The sequence below is a fragment of the Vombatus ursinus genome, unplaced genomic scaffold (assembly GCF_900497805.2).
Source record: "Vombatus ursinus unplaced genomic scaffold, bare-nosed wombat genome assembly UNPS02014841.1, whole genome shotgun sequence".
Classification (NCBI taxonomy): Eukaryota; Metazoa; Chordata; class Mammalia; order Diprotodontia; family Vombatidae; genus Vombatus; species Vombatus ursinus.
In genome coordinates this window covers 28,463,577-28,488,859 of record NW_020954619.1, presented here as the reverse complement: position 1 = coordinate 28,488,859, position 25,283 = coordinate 28,463,577, and positions in this window count along the sequence as shown.

Genomic DNA, 25,283 nt, shown 5'->3' with positions numbered 1-25,283 from the left:
CACACACACACACACACACACACACACACACACACACACACACACACATCAAAATATTGGTTTAGAGTCTAAACAGAGATTCTTAACCAGAAGTTCATGAATTAGAGGGGTTTTTGTTTGTTTCTTATTTTGATAATTATATTTTAATGTAATTGATTTTCTAGGTAACTCTATGTATTATATTTTACACATTTAAAAACATTATTATGAGAAAAGGAAAATAGGCTGCCTCAGATTGTCAAATGGGTTCATGAATAGAAAAAAAAAAACAAAGATTCCAAGTTTAAACCAATGGATTGTGACATTTTAATGGAGTTATTTTTTAACAGTGTTTTATAAATAGTCTATAATATTTTTATAATAGTCTTAGAAAATAGTTTTTGAAGATTTATGTCTGCATATGTGAATGTATGTATGTGTGTGTATTTGTGTATGTGTGGAGAGAGACACAGAGGGAGAGAGACACAGAGAGAGAGAGAGACAGAGAGAGTAGGACTTGTAGAAACAGAATATGCCTGCTTCTTAAGGACAAAACTAACTAGGTTTAAAAAGAGTTATCATAGGTGTGCTGGACACTAGGTGATAATAAACCTTTGGCCATGGCCAGTCATGAAACAGAGAAAAAAATGTATTATTCCCTCAATGAACAAATATAAATTCTTCTGGCATTTAAGATCCTTAAAATTTTGTTTCAAACAACATTTCCAGCCTTATTATGTATTACTCCCATTCACAGATTCCATAATCTAATGACATTGACCTTCTTGCTTTCATGCATTATTCATGGAGGTCCATATTCAATGCCTATTCCTTTACACTATCTGTCCTGTATGCCTAAAAATTTACTTCATTCTCATTTATGTCTTTTAGAATTTCAGCTTTCCTTCAAAGCTCAGTTCAAGTGTCAGCATTTACAAGAATCTTTCATGATAGCTCCAACTACTATTATTACCTCCCCCTCCCACACACCGCACACACACACACACACACACACACATCTGTAGCTATAGCTGCATGTTTGTATATACATACATACATACATATATTTGTACAAATACATGTATGTATGTCAATTAATATGTTTAGTTGGTTCTTGTTTGCCATGGTTTGCAAGTCCCTGATGATCCTGGTTATACTGCTCTGGATTCATTTCAGTTCAATTCAATGTTCATACCGAAATGTGGCACACACAAATATTGGCTTTTGTTTCAATTTTTTTTTTCTATTACTGTGCATCTATCTTGTCACTTAATTGTACCCTTTGAGAGAACTTACTTAGGCTTATCTTGTATTTAAATACAAGTTAATATATATGCCCCTCCTTGTGTGTGTTTCTCTCTCTCTCTCTTTCTACCTCTATCTCTTTTTCTCTGTCTCTATTTGTCTCTCTCTTTCTTCTCTCTCTCTCTCTGTCTTGCTATATATATATATATATATACACATATATACATATATATGTATGTGTGTATACACATATACATATGTGTGTGCATCCCCTGGTGGCATGATGGTGAGCTCCATTACAGCTAGCACTATGTTACTTGTGTCTTTTTATGCCCAGTGAATTTATCCTAGTAAGCATTTATGAAATGCTTACTGATTAATTAGTCAAAGGAATTGAGCTTAACTATTGATTTTTTGTGAAAGACAAGGGACAAGAACGTAGAGAATCAAAGTTTGTAAACATGGATGACTATAAAAAAGGTAGTTTTTATGATAGTAATAGAGAACTTAGGAAGAGAAGAGAATTTGGGAAGAAAATAATTTTTCTTTTTGGGGTTGTTTAGTTTGAGCTTATAGGACATCCTATTAGAAATATCCAATAGACAGTAAGTGATCAAAGATTAGTGCTCAGGAGAGACAGGGAATGAATAGGTAGAAATGAGTGTCATCTACATAAATATAGTATTGGAGTTCATAGTAGATGATGAGATTACAAAGAGAAAAAGTACATAAGAAAAATTGGCCCAGGTTAGAGCTATAGGGAACATCCCCATATATGAAGTGGAATAAGGATGATGACCCAAAAAAGAACACTAGGAAGTAGCCAGATAAGTCAGAAGAAAACCAGGAGAGAGAGAGAGGAATAACATGTAAAGTAAAATTGGAGAGAGCATTCAGGAGAATAGGGCAGTCAAATGTTGATGGGAAATCAAGTAAACAGACAAATGAAATTTAAGAAAAGTAAACAATTTAGAACAATTTGAAAATGCTAAATGATGATGAAGCCTATACACCCTTAATAGGAGAGAAGAAATTACATTTAAGGGTTAATTAGGGGCAAAATAGATAAACTATGACTTTTGATAAATTAGAAAAAGAGAAAATACTCTGGAAGGAGAGGGGAAGGAGAGGAATGCATTTACTATTTTCTTTCAATTGATTTGCTGCAGGAGAAGAGTATTCAAATATAGAGATGGAGATTGAGGGGAGTGAGAATTTTATAAATTACCTCAGTCTTTCAAGGGGAAGTTTAAAATTTTCTTTTAAAATTAATAAAAAATGATATTGTGGCAAAATTAGTTGGAAGTTGACAAAAAATAATAATCAGAGAATAGCTACATCTGACAAAAAGAAATATCAGAATGACATACACTGTAGGTTGTAGAAGTCAATTTTTTCTAGTCTTCCTTTTGAATGACAACATGATTAATGGCTGCAGCATATCTGGGTGAACTCTCCTTAAAGGTACAATTAAGTGACAAGATTGGCACAGTGATAGAAAAAAAAATGAAAGAAAAACACATAGCAAAGTCAAAAGTCAATATTTCTGTGTAGCACATTTCAGGAAGAATATTGACATACTAGAATGATTCCAGAAGAGTATAAACTGTTATATGAAGAACCTGGAAACCATAGTATACAAGAATCAATTGAAGAAACTGGGATGTTTTTAGCTGAGAGGAATTAGTAGGAACAAATGATTGTCTTCCAGAATTTGAAACATCTATAAAGTGAAAGTAATGTTGAAATTTGTTTTGCTGGTGTAAGTAACATGTATGTTTGAAGGCAAGGCATATCTTGGAGAGAGAAAGTTTCCAACTCAGTATAAGAACAATCTTTAATGCTTATGCTTTTCCATAAATGAAATAGATTATCTCGGGAGGTAGTATATCCTCCATTGGTGGAAGTCTTTAAGAGGAACCTCTCTGGCCCCTTGTGGAAACTATTTCAGAGCTGACTCTTATTCAGGTATCTGTTTGACTAGATACCTTACAAAGTCCCTTTATATCAGATAGTTTTAAGGAATCTCAGAGCTAATTTATTTCACCCCTTTCTTACACTGACCATGAAAAAATCTACAAATAAGAAAGTTGAATCGCACATTTCATCATTCAAGATCACACTAGTACTAAGTACCAGAAGTGTTTTTGAGCCCCAGTCACCTGATTCCAAATCTTGAGCTCTTTATACCACACTACCTTCATGGACAAATGAAAAACATGAAATCTTAGCCTGAGCACTTCGCCTCTTTCAACTTCAGTGTTCCCATAAAATGGCCGATAGTATTATTATTCTTTAATTCTTCTTAGTATATTCACTGTCACATTGAAGAATATCTAATATAACCTATCAGTCTTACATATCAATATAATTGAAAAAAAAAGTTAAAACCTATTTATCATTAAAAGCAGTCATGTATATATACACATGAATGTGTGCATGAGCTATATATCTGTAATATGGACACCATGAACTATAAATAGTTAATGTAAACATCTGGGTGACAGATATTATGACTGTACCTATTGGGTGAGGCACTAGCATCTAGCAGATCAGGAAAGGCTTCAATTTGCCACATAAACTTAGCTCTGAAGGAAGCCAGAAATTTTTAGAGGTAGAGGTGGAGAGTACATTCTGTGTAAATTCTATCTCTATGAGATAGAATGTCATATCTGAGGAAAGTTCAGAAAGTCTGTTTGGTTGGAATCCAGAGAGTAGAATGGAGAGTATTTGCAATCAATCTGGAAATCAGTTTAGAAAGTGTTTTAACTGCTAACCAAATGAGATTGTATTTTATCTTAGAGGCCATAGGGAGCCACTGGAACTCAGTGAGCAGAGGAGTGACATGTTCAGAATTATTCCTAGGAGTATCACTTTGGCAGTTTTGTGGAAGATGGTTGAATTAGACAAAGAAATCAGTTAGGAGGTTATTAGAATAGGCTAAGTTGGCAGTGATAAAGGACTGAAATAGAGTGCTGAATATGTGAATGGAGATCGATGGGACAGATATGGTAGAGGCAGAATAGACAAGATTTATCAAATGATTTTGTATGTGGATTAAGGGAGAGGGAAGAGTCATGTATGATTCTGAGGTTGTGATCCAGAGTGACAAAAAAGAAGATGTGCCCTAGTCAGAAAGAGGGAAAGGAATAGGTGAGGAGGAATTAGAGACAAAGAATATAAACAACTTTTTTTTCCAAGAATTTAACTGAAAAATTAGACGTCTAAAGAGAACTTAATGGAAATGTTAAAGTCAAGGGAAAGGTTTTGTTTTTGTTGTTGTTGTAGTTGTAGTTTATGTATTTGTTTGTAGGTCAAATTTAAGCATGTTTGTAGACAGTAGAGAAGGATCCAGTAGATGGAAATTTGTTAGAGTAAAGCTGGAGGAAAAGATGGAGAGAGGGAGAGACAGGCAGAAAGAAAGACATAGGCAGAGACAGACACAAATGGAGCAAGCCCTAGAGAAGACCATTGGAAATAAAATCAAAGACAAATGTAAAGGCGTTGGCTTTCACCAAGGTCAAGATCACCTCTTCCACAGAGAATAAAGTTAGAAAACAAGAATGAAATCTTAAAGAAATTAGAGTGTAAGAGCATAAAACAGAGAAGGTTAGGGAGTTTCCTAGTGTGTGTTTACTTCTCAGTAAAGTAAGAAGCAAGATCATCTGCTGTGGAAAAAAAATAGCATGGGGTTAGGGAAAGTGTTGGAAGCTTGATGAGAGAGAGAACATGATGCATAGCTGATCTTTTCCATTAGGGAATGAATTTTGCTCATAAATTTGAATCAATTGCTTATAGATTTCTAAGAAATAGATTTTTTCAGATATTTACAAGAAAGATTTTCCCCAGTCTATTTCTCTCTTTTCTTTGGTTTTATAGTTTTTATAGTCACCAAAACATTATTTTTATAAATATATTAATGTGTTATCACATTAATATATTGTTTGTCCTATGATTTTTTCTATTTGTAAGGTATGTAAGATTTTTTTTCTTCTCACAACTGAGAAGAAAATTGAGTTGATTTATTTTGTGCTTCCTGCAAGAGATGGCCCCTGAGCAGAGCCAAGAAGGAAGCAAAGGCTTCCAAGAAGCAGAGGTAAGAAAAAATTTCTTCCAGATGATGGGAGGATGGATGAGGGGATGGGGAATCCTGAGTCAAAAATACAAAAGCAGAGGGGCAGCTAGGTGGCACAGTGGATAGAACACCAGCCCTGGAATCAGGAGGACCTGAGTTCAAATCTGGCCTCAGACACATAACACTCACTAGATGTGTGACCCTGGGCAAGTCACATAACCCCATTGCCTAGCCCCTCAAAAAAATAAATTACGAAAGTAGAAGATGGAACACCAAGTTCAACAAAGAGCAAATAAGCCAATTTGGCTACAACATGGGGCAATATTTTCATCATTTTGAGACTTATTGACCCAAGGCTCAGATATTCTCCACAACTTCTCTAAATTCATTCTTTCCTTTCTAGACTAATTACCACCATCCTTGCCAAGGTTCTATATTTTTAATGGACATTGATAAGCTAACGCCCATTCAGAAAAAGGTTAATGAGGCAGTAAAGGGTCTTGAGATCATGACACATAGAGATCAGTAGAAAAACCCATAGCTGTTTAGCCTGAAGAAGGGACACATTAACTGTCTTTAAATATTTGAAGAATTGTCTCAGGAAATAGGAAGTAGACATTCACTAGGCTCCTTTGGGCAGAACTGGAAACAATGAATAGATGTTACAATTAGGCAAATTTAGGCATAAGGGAATAGAAGGGTGATTGCTCCCACAACTCAGTTGTTGTCAGAATATAGTCACATATATGATGAGGTTTTATGTGTTAACAGTGTGTGATGCTCTGTGACCCCTCTGAGATTTGAACACTTCTATAGGAAAGACTGGGGAGTTTAAAGAGCTAAGCCTTGGACAAATTATGGCAGTTCTAGATTGAGAGATATAGCAAGCCAGCTGTCACCTGCAAGGGGAGTTGATGAGTAGGAAAAGGGAAGGGAGGCTTCTCTCTCTTCCACATGCCTTAACTTGTAATCAATCATGTAGCTTTGAAGGAAAGGCGATGTAACAACCCAGGAATCAGTGGCCATCAGCAGTAGAAATAAGCCAATTCCTTCTTGTGGATCATCCCAAAAGGTAGGTTTCATGGCTTGGTATCAGGAGCCTAAGGTTGACCTGCCCTTATCTAGTTCTTCTTCTGCTTTACCCACTCCTAGCCACTTCTCTCTTTCCCCAGAAAGGGGAATCCTGAAGCCCACTAACAAGTAACTGTCTCTTTGTATCTATCTGAAATCTGTATCTCTGCTCCCTCACACTCCTGTGCAGTATCTCCCACTGGTTCAATAGCTCCCCTTCAAAGATTCATGGCTGATAGGGTGTGGTGGAGAATCAAATTCTTTCCTTTCCTTTTACTGTGGTCTCCTTCACAGACAGCTCCCAACTTGTCATCTCCTACACATTTTAACTACAGAAATTTATCCAGAGATTAGTTATTTAAAGTCTCTAGAATCAGGACCACTGGGTTTGCTCAGACATTCAAATTATTCCCTTCATGACTCAGAGGGCTAGATTCAACCAGAGAAGTGCTCATTGCTTGTAAAGGGATCACAAAGTGTTAACACAATAAAACAGCATGAAATTTTATTACCTTAACTAAGATGGTGATTGGAGGAGAAGGGGACATGCTGTTTTACATATGCTTGATATTAGGAAAATCTAATGAATAACTTGAGTTATCCAAAAATGGAATGTGCCTCAGGATGTAATCCACACCCCCTCACTAGAGACATTTACACAAGAGCAGGATTATATCTTGTCATGTGTTTTATGAGAGGAAATTCTTGGCTCTAACTAGATAACCTCTGGACTCCCTTTCAATTCAATGTGATTTGCTTCTCTTTTGTAATAGCGTTTTTGTCTATTTTGTTTTGAAAACTCCATCTTCTTGTTCAGGCTTAACAACAACAACAACAACAACAACAACAACAACGATGATCTCTTGTAGCCCAATCTCACTTCTGAGTAGCATAACTTTAACCTGTTCCATTTAGGACCTGAGCAGTCTACTAGCTTTCCACTTTGCAGGGTTCACCATACTGATGCCAGACTTATTATGGACACCTAGTTGGTTTTAAATCTACTACATAACTCTTCAACTCAGGCAGTCCATTATGCTCAGCTGTTCCAACAACAGGGACTAGTAGCAGTATGCTACCATACTGGGCTTCTTTTATTCATAATATATAGATCATTGACCCATGTGTAATGTGGTATGAGATGTGGAACTAAAATTGCTTTTCTTTTCCTGGAAGATATATTTTATTTCATTCTTTGCATAGAAGTCATCATTTGCAATATGCTCCAAATCATTTAATGCCATTATAGATCTCTCTAATTACCTTTAGGTCAAACACAGTTTTGATTTTTTGGAGACTGAAATATGTCATGATTTTGAGTCATGATAAAACTGGGAAAAATTAGTGTTCAAAGGATATTTCTGTTTGCTTCTTTCAAGGAGCAAAATGTAGCGAGAATGATTAAGAAAAATAAGTATTGTCCTAGTGTGCACTGATACCCACATCATGTTTAATAACTCATTAAAAGGTCTCCCACAAATTGAATGAATACTTTATGAAGGGTTCATACAAAGACATTGGTAAAAGTTAGATGGAATGAGGTATTCATAGGTTACTAACTGAATTACTGGTGCAAATAATCACATCAGTGAGTCAGTCAGTCAGCTAACAACCATTTATTAATTACTTACTATGTACCAGGTACTATGTTATGCACTGGTGATATAAAGAAAGTTTAAAAAATGGTAAGGTCATGGAGCTATTAAATTATTGCAATAGTAGAGTAATCATTAGTGACACTGTACCAATTGAAATTCTGAGAGAAAGAGTTCTGGGTATGATTAATCAATTTATTGGCTAGGCTAGCAATAACCAATAAATTGAGTTCCTTAATCTCTTTCAGTGACCAAAGACCCAGAGTAAAGGTCACAGGGTCCTTTAAATCCAAGTGTTTTCCTTTTGGTAGTAGATCATCGGGACCTCCTCTGACAAACAAAAGGCAACCCTGATTGATGGGCATTTTAATGAGGAGGTAAGTTAATAGTTCTCAGCTCCTCCCTAATAATTCATCCTTTGAAGTTGTGGAAGAGGCAGCTGGGGAAAGTGGTCTAGTCATGAGACCCAGCTGCCCCTAGCAATCTTGGCCAGCAAAACTGCTTCAGTCAAGATCTCCCTGGCTTAGTCTTCCCTTTGCAGGGGAGGTCATACCCAATTTGTTTAGAAAGCAAGGATACAGGAGCCATCCCCTGGCTAGCTTCTGCTTATGGAATAAAAAGAAATCAAGGGTCCCTGCCCAGACAGATGCTCAGGGAGCTGGTAGTAATTGCATTCCTCAGACATTATGGTCAGGGAGAGGTTTCTTTTTAAACTAGGCTAAAAGATGAGGGTTTTGATGGGAAAAGATATTAAAAATTAATATTAATAATCAAATTATATAGTCTTAATATTAATTTTCTTCAACACATACCTAGAGGGTTTTTTCCCTCATCTTTGCCATGTTTGTGGTGCACAAATGGTATTTCCCTTTCAGAAAGAAGTAGGTAGAATGCCACATATATTGGAGTATATATTGGAACACCAAATATATGAAAGTTTTGTTATTTTATTGCTTTAGAGAATTTTCCTGTGAGAAATTAGTTCTGGTTCCTTTTATGCAGCAGCTTATTTATGACATGTTTAATTTCTCCTCCTAGAATTGGTTACTTCAGTTATCTATTTCCTATTTTTTCAATTTTATTATTTTAAAATATTTTATTATTTATCAGTTTATTTTCTCAGGTTTAAATGTAGCTCTATACAATAATACTTGAAAGTTTTTTTTAAAAAATATTTTGCATTTATCTTCTTTTTGAATTTCTGGTTTTGTTTCTTTGTTTTCTTACCTCTTTTTCATTCAATTTACTAATTATTCACCAATTTTCTTAGTATATAAATCAATAGTATTTTTATTTATAATTTTAATTTTTCTTTTAGTAGTTTTTATTTAATTCCTTTCAGTTTTGCAATTTCATCATACAGTTACAACACACCACCCTGGTCTACTACCTGAAGGCCAGATATTTTACAGTGATTAGGAGTGTTTATGTTATAGGGGGTCTAGGATTACTGTAAACTGCTCCAGCCTCCACTAAAGGAATAAATGATATTTCTCCAAGTATGGTGTAGGACCTCTGTACCCCTGTTCCATTTAGCCACCTACAATCAGAGTAGCTTTTCCAAAGAAAAATCTACTTCAAAATGTATATTCTTATATAGATATGTATGTATGTAATTTCTTTTTATACTCTCCTGGGTATGGAAATTTGCCTTTATTTGGGGTTGATGATACCAGTTGGTCTGCATTGCATTTGGGATTTCTCAGTGGAACCAATGCCTTCTCTTCCTCTCTTTGTACCTCAAACTCTTTCTGTCCATCTAAGATTCCCCAACTTTTTCCCAAATCTCTACCTACACCAATATTAATCACATCAGACAAGAATTTAGCAGCTGCTGTATTTCCTTTCATTGCAAGAAGAGGGAATTGATTCTTAAGTAAAAACAATAATGGCAAGCTTTGAAGAATAATGTCTAAGTATACTGCTGCCTGAGCTCTTAGTAATGGTGAATAGGATTAGTTCTTTCCCTGAGCTCAGCCCTCTTTTGAAGGGAGAAGAAATCATGTACCAGTTTAACAGAGATAAGATGTTTGAGTGAATCCATCTTTGAAAGGCAAGTGAAGGGAAAAAAACAAAATTCCTTCCAGCAGTCCTGTTGTTTCACCAATACTCACCATGATTTCTAGGTGGATGTAGGAGGGGAAGGGGGTTGATCCCCTTCATCTTTTGATTTGTCATCTGAAACCAAACCTCATCATCTTGTGGAAGAAGAGGTAAGGGAACTTGCACCCAGCTGTCAGGCACCCCCTTCAATATTTCCTCCTGTAGAGCCACAAGAATGGTTGCTTATTCTGACTTCCAGCTTGTTTCTCACAGAAAATTTCAAAATAATCACAGCAGAAAGCCAAGCTCCAAAGATGTTCAGTAAATGTTGAATTCTAAGATAGAATCTGCCTAAGTCTCTTATCTCCATGGCAGTGTTATCCAGGTAGGAAATATAGGAAATGACAGCTACATAAATATTGGATCACAATTTAGCCTTTTTCAAATTACTCAAATTTCTTTACTTTTCTATATTTCTCTTGTGTCCTCTAGTTTGCACTGTAAAAACTCTCTCCAGATATCATTTCCCCAATGACAATGCTTATGTAGGAGGGTTTTCCCTTTGGTTGTATGACTGGAAGTGTCAGTATTTTTAAAGTAGACCGATTAAGAAATATTCAGGGATCAAGGGTGAGTGACATAGCTATTCTGATGAATACGATGATCCAAGACAATTCTGAAGGATACTATCTACATCCAGAGAAAGAACTGATGTAGTCTGAGTACAGATTGAAGCATATTTTTCTTTCACTTTATTTTTCTTGCCTTTTTTCTTTAACATGCCTTATATGGAAATAAGTTTTGCATGATTTCATATATATAATTGATATCACATTTCCTATTTTCTCATTGAGGGCAGTGAGGGAGGGAGAAAATCTGGAACTCAATTTAAAAAAAAATTAACGTTAAAAATAAATAAATGTAAAAATAAAAGAAATATCCAGGTCTTTTGCTGTATTGCTGTCTGACTGTGGCATTTGAGTTAATCAGCTTGTTCAAAAGTTGTTATTAGCACCAATAGATTTGGTTCTCTTCTTCTAAACTATCTGGTTGACATTGAAAGCTGAAACCCTAGTAACAAATCAATATTCTAATCAGTTGGGCCAAGATGAGATCAATTGATGACAAAACGTATTTAACAAAGGGCATCTATGTGGAGCACATTACTTCAATGAAGCACTATAAGAACTGAATGATTGTCCTATATTTTTAAATGAAAGCAGGACACATGTTAATATTTTATTATTGAGTAGTGATTATTATATTTGCTGTTTATAAACTTTCTCATATACTAATTAGTTTTGTTGTTTCTAAATGCATATTTTTATTTTACTTATGTTTAGAATTTATTTATTATTTTAAGTAACTGATAACAATCATGTTAACTTGCAAATTTGTTTGACAAGAGATGCTTATTACATAAATAGATTCATTTTTACTAATAAATAGATAGATACATACATAGATACATAGATGATAGCTGAATCTCCAGGACCTTGTACTGAGCCCAGTGTCCTAGATATCATTCTGTGGAGCAGTTCCTATGGTGATGCAGCCTGGTAATTGCTCCTACAGGTGATACAGCCACAGTTACTGACAACCTGGTAAAGAAAGCTCTTGCCATCAGATCCCTTAGAACTTACTCTCATCTGGTCATCATACGCAATCAGTTGTCAACTTCTATTGTTTCCACCTTTATAATATCTTTTGTGTAAATCTCCTTCTCTCTTCTGATATTACTGTGACCCTAGGCACAGGCCCTCATCACCTCCCACCTGGACTATTGTAATAGCTTTCTGGTTGGTCTCCCTGCCTCAAGTCTCTCCCCACTCTAATTCATCTTCCATTAAGCTGTCAAATTGATCATCCTAAAGCTCAGGGCTGAGGTTGTCATAACCTATTAAAAAACAAAAACAAAAAAACTTTGGCTTTCTTTTAATCCTAAAAATCAAATATAAAATAATAAAATGTAAATTCTAAGTGCTGGCTGATTGCTTTACTGCGCAAGGTAAGCTAGTGGGGGTGGGTGGGTAGCACGCCATTCTTAGAAGCAATGCAATGAGAAACCAATGAACAGATTGTATGGTATATACTTCTGCATTAGCTCCTACTACCAACAATCATTTCAATTTAGTTGCTTTCAAATAGATAATCATTTTATAGCAAATGTTTAGAATGAATATGTTAAGCACTGGGGATATGAATAGAAAAAAATAAGATAATCCTGCTCTCAAAGAGCTCACGTTCTGTTTAGGGAGACAGCATATATGGAGACAACACTGGAATTCAGATGGAAAAGTCCCATGGTCCTTAGGGTGCAGCAGCAAATCAGCAGTTGATTTCTCTTCTTTAATACTATTTCCATTGATAAAGTTCTATTAGTTTCTTATGTCGAAATATTTGACAGCTCCAAAGGCTTTGATGGCAGGACCTTTCTTTACTGGATTGTCAGTAACTGTGACTGTGACACCTGTAGGAGCAATTACCAGGCTGCGTCTCCACAGGAGTTGCTCCACAGAATGATATCTAGGACACTGAACTCAGTCAAGGACCTGGAGATTCAGCTATCATCTATGTATCTATGTCTATATCTATCTACTAGTAAATATGAATACATTTATGTAATATGTACCTCTCATAAAAAACAGATATGTAAATCAACATGATTGTTAAATCAATTACTTAAAAATAATAATTAAGTAAAAGGTTTTCTAAACAGAAGTCAAATGAGCTCAATAGTAACAGGACAGTAAGGAAGAGGGGAGGGTTTGGGGGAGGGTATAATGAGTTCAGTTTTAGACAGGTTGAAATTAAGATATCTATGAAACACCCAGTTGGAAATGTCTAATAGGCAGTTGGAGATGTGAAACTGGAGGCTGAATGAAAGGTTAGTCAGGAGATTTTGGTTTGAATCTCAACACTGAAACTTATTATCTATGTTATCATGGACAACTCACATAACCTCTTTGAGCTTCAATTTCCTCATCTGAAAAGATGTAGAAAATAATATTTACATAAGACTTTTGTGAGGAAAATATGATCTTAAAGAAGACAGAAAGGTCAAGATTTTTAAACTGTATCCTCTAAATTACAATATTAATGAAAATTATTATTAGTTATATAAGATTGTCTTAGGGCATGATTAGGTTAAGTAGGTTGCTATATAACAATGACAAGAAATGACAAATATTGTCAAAGAAGTATATAACCAGAAAGAAAAATAAAAGAGGTTACCCATCAATGTGACAAGAAGAGAGAAAAATGAATGGTTGAGTGCTATAATGGTACTGATGAATGATAGTGAAAGACCTGCCATCCTCTCAACCTTTCATCATATAGCTTTAACTTTCATTGTTAAATATCCAGGAGCTATCTACACTTATCAATTCTACTTTTACATTATCCACTGACTTCTCAACACCGTGCATTCTGGCTGCCAACCCCACGACACTACTAAAAATTTTCATCCCTTATAGGTCATCAATGATACTCTAACTACTAAACCAAATAGTATGTGTTTCTTAATTGTATTTAAAATATAATAGGCTTTAGGAATTCCTTCTATTCAGTTATTTTCTTGGGGAGAATCAGCAAAGCATTGTTTGGTCAAGTTGCTACAGTTTAAAAAAAAAACTATATTTTTTAGTGCATAACTGTATCGATTTGTCTTTTTTATCTAATACTGAATTTAAAAAAGCCAATGTCACTTTCCAGACTCCTAAGTCTAATCATTGTCCAATGCATATCTTTTATATTTAAAAAGATCATTAACTCAATGTTATCCCCCATTATTCCCATTAAACCACTGGGGTATAACATAAGACACTGTATATTTATTAGAGCCTGAAAATAGGTATTATCTCCATACTGTGGGCACCATTTTAATCCAGCCACTGAGTGAGCCCAGTGGAGCTGTGTTTATAACCTGAGCAATCACTATACTTTTTCACAGTACCAGACTCAGATTCTGGGTTACACTTGAGGACCATTTAACTACTGAGGTTTTATTCCAATGAAGCTTCCCACCAGGACAATAAAATTTCTCTTTAATAATACAATACATGTTCTTACTGGCTTATCTGTATATAGTTTTCTCATTTATTATTATTATTTTCAATTATAGAGTGCTCATATAATAATTGTTCACATTTCTATAATAATTTCTAGTTTGTAAAGCTCTGTCCTCCCTTTCCCCCCCCACTCAAAAAAAAGTCATATGAGGTATATAGTGTCTTTATTTACAGAAGAGGAAATAGAAGCATACTGCCAGAGAAGTTTGTGTCATTTTTTCACTCACTCCTATCACCTAACAGAATCAAGACAGGAACCCATATCATCTCACTCAGAGTCTAATTTTCTTTCTACTACCCAAAACTACCTTACCTCAAATTGTATTCTCAATACTCCTAATATTTGTTAGCACATGAGAAAAAGCAAAGCCTGATTAAAATAATAATAATAGGGGCAGCAAGGTGGTGCAGTGGATAGAGCACCGGCCCTGGAGTCAGGAGGACCTCAGTTCAAATTCGGCCTCAGATACATAACACCTACTAGCTGTGTGACCCTGGGCAAGTCACTTAACCCCATTGCCTAGGCAAAATAATAACAATAATTTAACATAAAGCATGAAAGGATTCAGGATAGAGAGAAGCTAATCAAAAAGAAAACAAAAATAATAAGATAAATTCTAGGAAACAGTGAAATACTGAGTCATTTCTTTGCTTCACCTGCTTGAATATTTTTGATATTTTTTTTAAGTTGGAGTCCAAGATCATAGAAAGCTCATTAGCTTCCCTATTTTGTTTAGGAAATGAGATGTCAAATAAGCAACATAGCATAGATTTTACCCTAGGCCCCTCCCCTAGGTTTAGCCTAATTCTTTATTCAGCTCCCCTGATATTTTGCATGTAGGGCATGCCTTCTGCCTAGAAGTAAAGAGGAACTATAATGACTCTGAGTTGATGTAATTATTGATCTTTGATTTCTTGGTTACTTTTTCAAGTGCAGGAACTAAACATCTTTGGAGTCCTTCTTTCAAACAGCTCTTTTCTCCCCTTCCCTAAAAAAACAAGCAAAGTCTTTTAAAATAACTGTAGTTCTTCTATGAGTCATTTATTTCTTGGATCATTTCCTGACTTCATACTCTTTCTCTTACAGATATTTACAGATTTGATTATGGAAAAACCCATGGATTTGGAGTCACAAAGCACTGTTGAACTGGTGCAAGTCTTTTTTCCTTCTTCAGATCTCAATTTATTCTCCTGTTAAATGAGCGTGATTGGCCTAGTAGATGTGTCAAACACACAGGTCATGGAATACATGGCCTGAAATACTCCAAAGTGAGACCAAATCAGATCATGTGTAACTGGAACATTTAACAAAATAAATTAAAAATACAAAAAAAATAAATAAAATAACATTTTAAAACTAAGTCAATTTGCTGCCCACAGTTACCCTTATGAACAGATTAATGGTGGTAGCCTAGAACTAGACTATTCTTGTGGTCTTTTCTAGCCTTAATCTTTGATGTTTTATTAAATATAGTACTTAGAAATAGAATGGACAACAGCTTGTCTTCATATTTCAAAATTTTTTCCATGTGTGTTAATTGTAATTATATGGGAGTTTTTTTGTGTTATCTCTACCTTTATGAGCACATATTAATAATTGTATCCTATAATATATGATTAGCTCATTTATTTTCAAATGTCTATACAAGTGAATGTGGAGTTGTATTAGGACTTAAAGGATTCTAGATACCTCATAGACAATTCAGTAATGATCTAAAAATGGATCAAAAGGAATAATGTTTAAAAAAAAAGGAGAGAGAAAATGATTAATAATAATAAACTACTAACATTTATATATGTACCAGGGACCATGTTAAGTGATTTACAATTATTAGCTCATTTAATCCTCACAATAACCCTGGGAATTTAGGAAGTTAGGTTTATTATTTTCAATTTAAAGATGAGGAAACTAAGGCAAACAGAGATTCAGTAATTTGCTCAGGGTTATGCAATTAGAAAGCAACTGAGGCTATATTTGAACTTAGGACTTCTTGACTACAAGCATGGCACTCAACATACTGTGCCACCTATCAAATATAATTATAAAAACAATAATGTGCACTGGAAGAAGTCCAAGAGGTAAACAAAAGAAAAAAAGTTATTTCTCAACAAGCACAAATAAAATTTTAAGAAAAAGAGTAGAGGCAGCTAGCTTGCACAGTGGAAACAGTGCTGGGTCTGAAATCAGGAAGACTCACCTTCCTGAATTCAAATTTGGCCTCAGATACTTACAAGCTGTGCCATCCTGAGGAAGTTATTTAACCCTGTTTGCCTCAGTTTCTTCACCTGTAAAATGAGCTGGAGAAGGAAATGGCAAATCACTCCAAGATCTTTGCCAAGAAAACCCCAAATGGAGTCATGAAGAGTCAGACACAAATGAAAAATGAACAACTAAAAAGAATATCTTGGATACCAGGGTCATAAAAATCCCTGGAAGAAATGGAAAAAGAGATTTTAAAAAAAATGTTAATGGAAATGACACGGAAGAAAGAATGGAAAGAAATATGAATACTTAGAAAAAACAGTGGTGAAACTTATCCAAGAATTGGAGTCCTTAAGAATTAGAATGGGAAAAATAACAACCAATGATTCCATGAAGCAACTAGAAATGCTAAAATAAAATCAAAAGACTGAAAAAAGATAATTTAAGATATTTTGTATAAACAAAAATTGAACTGAAGTTTCAGAGAGATAATCAAGTAATAAGCAGATAATAAAAATCATGTAAAAAAAACACCTAGATGTCATAGATCCAGAAACCATAACTAAAAATGTCAAGAGATAATAAAACTAGAGAAAAGTGAAAATTTAAAAAATACACATCATCTTCTGAAAGATACTCCAGAATGAAATCTCCCAGGAACCACATAGCCAAAATCCAAGGCATTCAAATTCCTGATCTTTTTTTTTTTTAATCTATGTAATATGTGCCCTAAGCCTAATTAAGGAGAAGCTACTTTTTATTTTCTTGGTAATTTTTATTGCTTAGTGTGACACCACCTGGGCAACTGAGTGATTCAGTGGATACTATTTAAGGTCTTTACATTTATCAAGCACTTCAACTTATGTTCCTACACTTCTTTATCTTTTACCTAATTTGTTTCACTAGTAAACCACATTTTTCTTAAGTAAGAACCAAATAATTTTGAGGATTAGAGTACTTTCTAGCATGGTTTGAGATATGGTACTGCTTAGCACTTTTTGTTATTATTTTCCATTACTCTTTTTGAGAATCTTTATCTTCTATTTGTCCAGATGATTTATTTTTTCTATTTCTATAGAAGTATCCTTTAATAGATTGATTTGTATGGACCTGAATTAGTAAACTAATTTAAGAAGATTGTGATTGTCATCCATTCCAATAACACCAATTACTATTTTTCATTTATTTAAATGTTTTTATTTTTGTGAAAATTATTTTTAGTTGTACTAATATATTTCCTATGCATACCTCCATAGGTGAACACTTAAATATTTTATAATTTTGTTAGATTTTGTTAATAATATAATGATTGATACTGTGAGTCTTTTGTTTTATATTCTGTTTTCCTGAAGGTGTTTCAGTTTATTTAGTTGATTTCACCAGTCTTCTCTTAGACAATCATCCCATCTGCAAAAAAAAGTAATAATTTTATTTGTTCTTGGACTGTTTATTCCCTAAATTTGTTTCTTTTGTATCATGTTCCTTTAACTAGTATTTCTAGTACTATATTAATTAGTAGAGTTCATAATGAACATCCCTTGCTTTACCCTTGATCCTATTTGGAAAAAAAAATCTAATTTATCTCCCATAAAAATAATGGTGGCTCTTAGTTTTAGATTGATGATATTTGTCATGTTAATAAAAGAACCATTTACTCCTATGTTTTTAGTGGTTTTCAAAAGAAATGGATCCTATATTTGTTCAAATATTTTTTCTGCATCTATTGATATAATCACATTTAGCTTTTTGATGATTTTGTTGCTTTTTGTTTATTTTGTATATATGGTCTGCATATATTTCTCCTAATATTAAATCAATCTCACATACCTGGCATAAATTCAATATGGTCACTGTATAATATATTTTTCATGTATTTTTTCTAGCCTCTATGCTTGTATTTTATTTAAAATGTTTCTATCACAGTTCATTAGTGATACTTGTCTGTAGTATTCATCTCTATTGTCACTACCTGTTTTACATGCCAAGACTGTATTTATATCATAGGAGAAATTTGGTAGAATCACTTCTTTTCACTATGTGTGATAGAATTCATCTTTTGTCATTCATCCCTCCTTTACCTTGCAAAGTTGAAATCTCATTTATAATTTTTTTCCCTGAGACTGAGTTATTTAAACCTACCATTTTCTGATCTGTTAATTTAAGTATTTTTCATTTTTTCTTGGTAAATATTCTTCCATTTTATTTCAGTTGTCATTGTCTTAATAAATGATTGTAACTGGATGATTATTGACTTGTAATTAGGTAAAATAGCTTTAATTGTTTCTTTAGTATTGTCATCATTTGTTGTGAATTATCCTTTGGAAGTTTTGATAGTCAGCTTCAATTCCTCCTCTTTCTTTAAAAAAAATGAGACTAAGAGTTTATTTTTTTCTTCCCCAAAACAGTTTCTAATTTTATTTTTCAATTCAAGTTTGTGTGTGTGATTGTTTTATGCTTTTAATTTTATTAATCTCTTTAAATTTCCAAATTTCTATTTAGATTTTTAATTTTATTTATTTTTGTGGATTTACTTGTTTACATTTCAATGTATATATTAATATCTGATCTTTAATGAGGATTTTTTTTTTTGCTTTCTGGACATATTCCAAACTCTCTTATTCTTTTTGCTTTTAATTTAAATAGATTTTTTTAAATTTTTCCCCAATAAAATAAGGTTTATTTTAGGTTTATTAAGGTTATTTTAGCATTCATTTTTACAAGATTTTGAGCTACAAATCTTTCTCCCTCCCTCTCTCCTGAGCCTCTCCTCTTCTGAAAATGGTAGGCAGTTTGATATAATTTATACATGTGCTATCATGTAAAACATATTTCCATATTGCTCACTGCTGTGGAAGAAGAAACAGATCAAAAGGAAATAAAACCATTGGAAAGAATAAAGTAAGTGAAAAAATATGCTTCAATCTGCATTCTGAATCCAACAGTTCTTTGTCTGGATATGTATAGCATTTTCCTTTATGACTCCTTTGTATTTCTCTTGGATCATTATGTTGATGAGATGAGTTGAGTCATACATAGTTGATCATCACATGATGTTGCTGATACTGTGTAATATGTTTTCCTGGTTTTGCTCATTCCACTTTGCATCCATTTGCATGTCTTTTCAGATTTTTCTGAAATCTGCTTGTTCATCATTTGTTATTGCACAGTAGTATTCTATTACATGCATATTCTACAATCTTGTTCAGCTATTCCCCAACTGATGGGCATCCTTTCATTTTCCAATATTTTGCCACCATGAAAAGGGCTGCTTCTCTGATGTTGCCCTGAGGCCCCTGTCTGGTGCTGTGCTGTGGGGATGGGATGAGGGTTGGCTGGCACTGCTGGAGACTGTAGAGGTCTGGCACCTTACCTGGTGCTGATCCAGGATCCTAATGGTGGTGTCTAGTGTGCTGAGGCCAGGTGGGCTTTTTCTGTGTTTCCCTGGGGCTACACTGAAGCCTGTGGAGGTCTGACCTCTGGAGGATGCTTGCTCAACCAGGGCTGCACTGAAATAAGTGGTGGTACTCAGAGCTATAGTCTACTGGCTCCCCTAGCTACACTAAGGCAAGTGGGGGTCCTGGTGTTGGTATTTGCCTGCTCCACCACACTGGGGCTCAGGATCTCTCACTGGTTTGCTAGGTGAGGCTTGCTGGGATGCTTCCTGTCCTGTCCTGAACTCCCCTTTCACTCAAGTGAGATGGAACTTTCTTGCCAATCCTCCAAGTTTCTTGGGCTGAAAGATTGTTGCACACACTCCCCTCCCTTTTTTTTTTTTTGCTGGTTCTGTTATTCCAGGATTTCTTTTGGGACTCTATTTTTATAGTTTTTTGGAGGTGAGTATGAGTGAATTGCAATGGTTTATTGCTTACTCCACGATCTTGGCTCCCACAAACTCTTTTATTCTCTATAGAGTAGTTAGGTTTTCTGTGATCCTGAAAGTGGCCCCATGGTTATTTTAGCTCCTTGTATTCTTTCCATTTATATTTTTTTTCATTAACTTGAAAGGTTTTGTTGTTGTTGTTGTTGTTTTTGTGCAATGATGTTCCTATAAGTTTTAATTTTGGAATTTTTTTTTCCAGGAAGTTACCACTGTATTTTTTCCTCTTCTTTGTGTGTTTCTAATAAGCCTAGGCATTTCTCATTTATGCTTTCTTGAAATATTATGGCTAGGTTTTTTCATGGTTGAGAATTTCAGGCAGTCCCATGATTCTTAGAACAACTCTCTATGACCTATTTTCCAGATTAGTTTTTTGTTTGTTTGTTTTGTTTTGTTTCATGAGAGATAGTTAGTATTATCTTCTATCTTTTTGGGGTTTTTAAATTTTTGTTTTCTTTTCATTATTTCTTACTTTTGCAGGAGTTATTGATTTCTATTTGGCCTAATCTAATTTTCAAGGAGTCTGTTATTTGAGTAGGGTTTTGCATTGCTCATATTAGACATTTTGACTTCCTTTCAATCTTTTTTTCTAGTATTTTTGTTTGATTTATCATTTTTAAAGCCAATCATATCTTTTAGTATTTCTAGTAGTTTGTGAAAATTTTATATTTTTGTTTGAAGATTTACTTGTAGATGTTGATAGGCTGTTCTTTTTTGTTGTTGTTGATTTATATCTTGGCAATCTCTTGCCTCTATAATTCATCATAAGTGTTTTATCTGGTTTACTCATTTTCCAATCTTATTCCTGAATTGGGACTTGTGCCAGGGTCAGGCTCTGTGTTCTTCCTGAAGGAATGTCATGATCTTGTTTGGTGTTGATCTCTACTATCTGTGGGGCTACCACTGCCTTCTCCTAGGACTGAGTGTTCTTTTCTTCAAGGACCAGAGGTGAGATCCTACAATCTAATCTAGTTCCTGATTGTTGCCTTTTTGAGCTGAACATTTCAGGTTTCCAAATCTCTTATGTGTTAAGAGCAACATTGACCTAGGCTCCCAGGTATCCATGAGCTTAATAAATGCCTGCTGTCTTACTGACTGTTTAGTCCTTAGTCCAGGCTCCCATATTCTTGCCTCAGATTTTATACAGTCAGTCAGTCAACAAATATTTATTAAGCCCTTACTATTTGCTTGGCCCTAGGGATATACAGAAAGGAAAAAACAGTCCCTACCCTCAAGGAGTTCACATTTTAATGGATAGAGAAAAAATACAAACAACTGGGTAAATTGGAGGTAATCTCAGAAAGAAGCTAGTAGCTTTAAAAGGGATAAGAAAACACTTCCTGTAGAAGGTGGGGATTTAGCTGAGAACAGAAAGAAGCCAATGAAGGCTTCCTTAAAAATGATCAAAGAGGGCAGCTAGGTGGTACAGTGGATAGACCACGGACCCTGGAGTCAGGAGGACCTGAGTTCAAATCCTGCTTACACACATAATACTCACTGTGTGACTCTGGGCAAGCCACTTAACCCCAACTGCCTCACACACATACACCACAAAAAAGTACAGATAGAATTCTAGGCATGGAGAACAGCTAGTCTAAAATAATGGAGTTAAGAGATGGGGACATTTGTCCAAGGAATTACAAGAAGACCAGTGTTACTGAATTACGGAGTACATAGAATGGAGTAAGGTGTAAGAAGACTGAGGAGGTAGGAAGGGACCAAGTAATGAAGAGTTTTAAAAGCCAAATAGAGAATTTCATATTTGATCCTATCCTTCTGCAATCTCCAGATTTCCCCACACTGCCCCATGTCCTGGCATTGGCAGATTTCCAGGCCAGGCTTTTATGAGTTGATATCTTCCCTAATACCTGACTGCTTCTGGTTGTCTCTTTATGCAGACATGAGCTATAAAAATAGTTTTTTCTGGCTTTCTTACTTGGTCTCTTGATCCATTTTGTCATTCTTGATCAAGTAGTTGTGTTATAACTGTACTTCTCTGATCTTATTCACTCTTATACCTTGAGAAGAGTCTCAAACTAATTCCAAACAATCATTCCACTTAGTAACATCTTTTCCCCCAGCATTCAAGTTGCTTTAAACATGAGAAAATTCTATTTACCACCTACCCACACAGCATACCAGTTAGGCAAAGAGAAATCAGTCACTATTCCCTGTACTTGACAGAAGATGGTCGTTCTTCAAGATGAAGTGGTGTGATCACACTTGAAAGGAAGGCAGAGGAAGAGCCAGGCTAGAACAATTTTAGAAAGAGAGTAGAACATAATCTATTATGGATGCCTTATCATTTTATCTGAAGATAAAATTTGGATGAGAAAGCTTTCAGAGTGACTGTAATGTGGTGATAATTGAATCTATAAGAGGGGTTGTGATCGCCAAGGAAAAGAATAAAAAGATAAGGTGAGGATTTGGAGCATAATATTAGACAATGATAATCATTTTGAAGTAGAAAGAACAGAAAATAATAAATAGGAGAGAAAAGAAGCAGTTGGAAGAGAACAATTGGATTATATAAGCAGAAATTTTGAATCAGAAAGGACCTTAGAAGTCACCAAGGCCAACCCCTTCATTTTATAGATGAGAAAAATTTAGGTCTTCAGAGGCTTCAAGTCTAACACAATAGTTACTATACCAAGAAACCTCTCAAAACTAGGATAATGTAACTTCAATCAATCTGAGAGAATAGTGAGTGTCAAGGAGTGGGAAGCAAATACTGCCCATAGCTGCAGAAGCTCAAGGAAGATCAGGACTCTAATTTCCATATCCACAAAATGAAAGAGCAGGACGACATGACCCATTAGGTCCTTTCCAGCTTTAAATCTGTGATCCTAAGAAAAGGTCATCAGGTTATTTTTAATATTATAAAACAAGATAAAATGGACCCTGGCCTTTTCACAACAGTATCTTAAATTAGCTTGAGCCTTATTCCTAGCTTTCTTACTCCCCTCCTATATTTATGTAGATTTAGATGATCAATAACAATTTTATTGCATTTTACAATGTAAGACAAGATATTTGTTCTATTCTTTTGCTGTTGTGGAGTTAATTTCAGTCATGTTCAATTCTCTATGACACCATTTAGGATTTTCTTGGCAAAGATACTGAAGTGTTTTGTCATTTCCTTCTCCAGTTCATTTTACAGATGAGGAAATGAGGCAAGCAGGGTTAAGTGATTTGCCCAGAGTCACACAGCTAGTAAGTTTCTGAGGTTGAAATTGAACTCAGGTCCTCCTGACTCCAGGGCCCATGCTGTATCCACTGTGCCACCTACCTGCCCATTTTATTGTTGTTCAGTCATGTCCAAATCTTTGTGATCCCATTTGGGATTTTCTTGGCAAAGATCCAGGATTGGTTTGCCATTTTCTTCTCCAGCTCATTTTACAAATGAACAAACTTGGACCTCAGATGCTAACATATTTGCTCAGACTCACACAGTTAGTAAGTGTCTTAGGCCAGATTTGAACTCAGGAAGAGTTTTATAATGCATACACTTATTGTTTCAGTCATACATATATAATTAATACATAAGTTAATATGAACATATTGGTGGTGCATGTTCAACAATGTTTTTTCTTTTTCTTTTTTTAAATTAATTTATTTTGAATTATCAACAATCACTTCCATAGGCTTTTGAGTTTTAAATTTTTCTGTCCCTCCCTCCCTACCTCACTCCCCAAGACAGCGTGCAATCTGATATAGACTATACATATACATTCCTATTAAACATATTTTCACATTAGTGATGCTGTAAGTAGAAATTAGAACCAATAGGAGGAACCACCAGAAAGAAGAAACAAAACGCAACAGAAGAAAAGAAATAGCAAATAGTATTCTTCAATCTACATTCAAACTCCATAGTTCTTTCTTCGTATGTGGATAGTATTTTCCATCACGAGGCCTTTGGAGATGTCTTACATCCTTGTATTGTTGAGAAGGGTTAAGTCTATCAAAGTTAGTCATTGCACAATGTGGCTGTTACTGTATGCAACGTTCCCCTGTTTCTGCTCATTTCAATCAGCATCAGACCATACAAGTCTTTCCAAGTTTTTCTGAAGTCAGCCTGTTCATCATTTCTTATAGCACAATAGTCTTCCATTATATTCATATACCACAACTTGTTCAGCCATTCCCCAATTGATGGGCATCCTCTCAATTTCCAATTCTTTGCCAGCACAAAAAGAGCTGCTATAAATATTTTTGTACATGTTGGTCCTTTTCCCATTCATATGATCTCTCTGGGATACAGCCCTAGAAGTGCTATTGCTGGGTCAAAGGGTATACATATTTTTATAGCCCTTTGGGCAAGGATCTATGCTTTATCCATTGCACCACCTAGCTTCCATTTTTCTTTGCTTGTCATTACACTAGCTTTGTGACCATAACAAGTCATTTAACCCCTGAGGCCCAAGTTTGCTCATCTGTAAATTAAAGAAGTTGGATTAGAAAAATTTAAGGTCTTTTCTGGTTCCAAAACTCTAAAACTCCAACTCACATAATTTTCTTTAATATTTTGAGGTCACTGTTTCCCCTCAAACCTAACTATATTTTATATCTTTTGTTCCCTGTACTCTATTGGTTGAATTACTTTGCAAAGTTTGAAAGTAATATGCATTTCCTTTACAATTCTTCTTCTCTATTGCTCAAGCATGCCAATTGGTTATGATAAAGTCACTCATGAGTGGATTGGTGACACTGCATTTCTTTTTATTTAGATGAAACTTCATTGGTTCAACTTGTTTGGTAGATTAGAAAGTTGAAAATGAAATCTATATCCATTAATTTCTCCAATATCCTTAAATCTATAAGTTAATATGGAGTGATACTTTATAGAGCTGTTATACATTTTTATTATGCCATTTTCATTGGATTCAGTACAATTTGGAATCATATATGATTTGTTGATGAAGTTCAAATAAATAGCTACAATCCATCATCAGACTCTATAAAATGTTGATCCATAGGCTAGCTGGGGTCAACCTTTATCCATCAGATTCTTTGGTCTCTTTTTGAGCACTGCAAATGGTGTCTACACTCTGAGAATGATTCTGGGAAGCATTCCAGTTAAAACTGTTAGTTAACCCAATCATTTTATACCATATCACCTGTA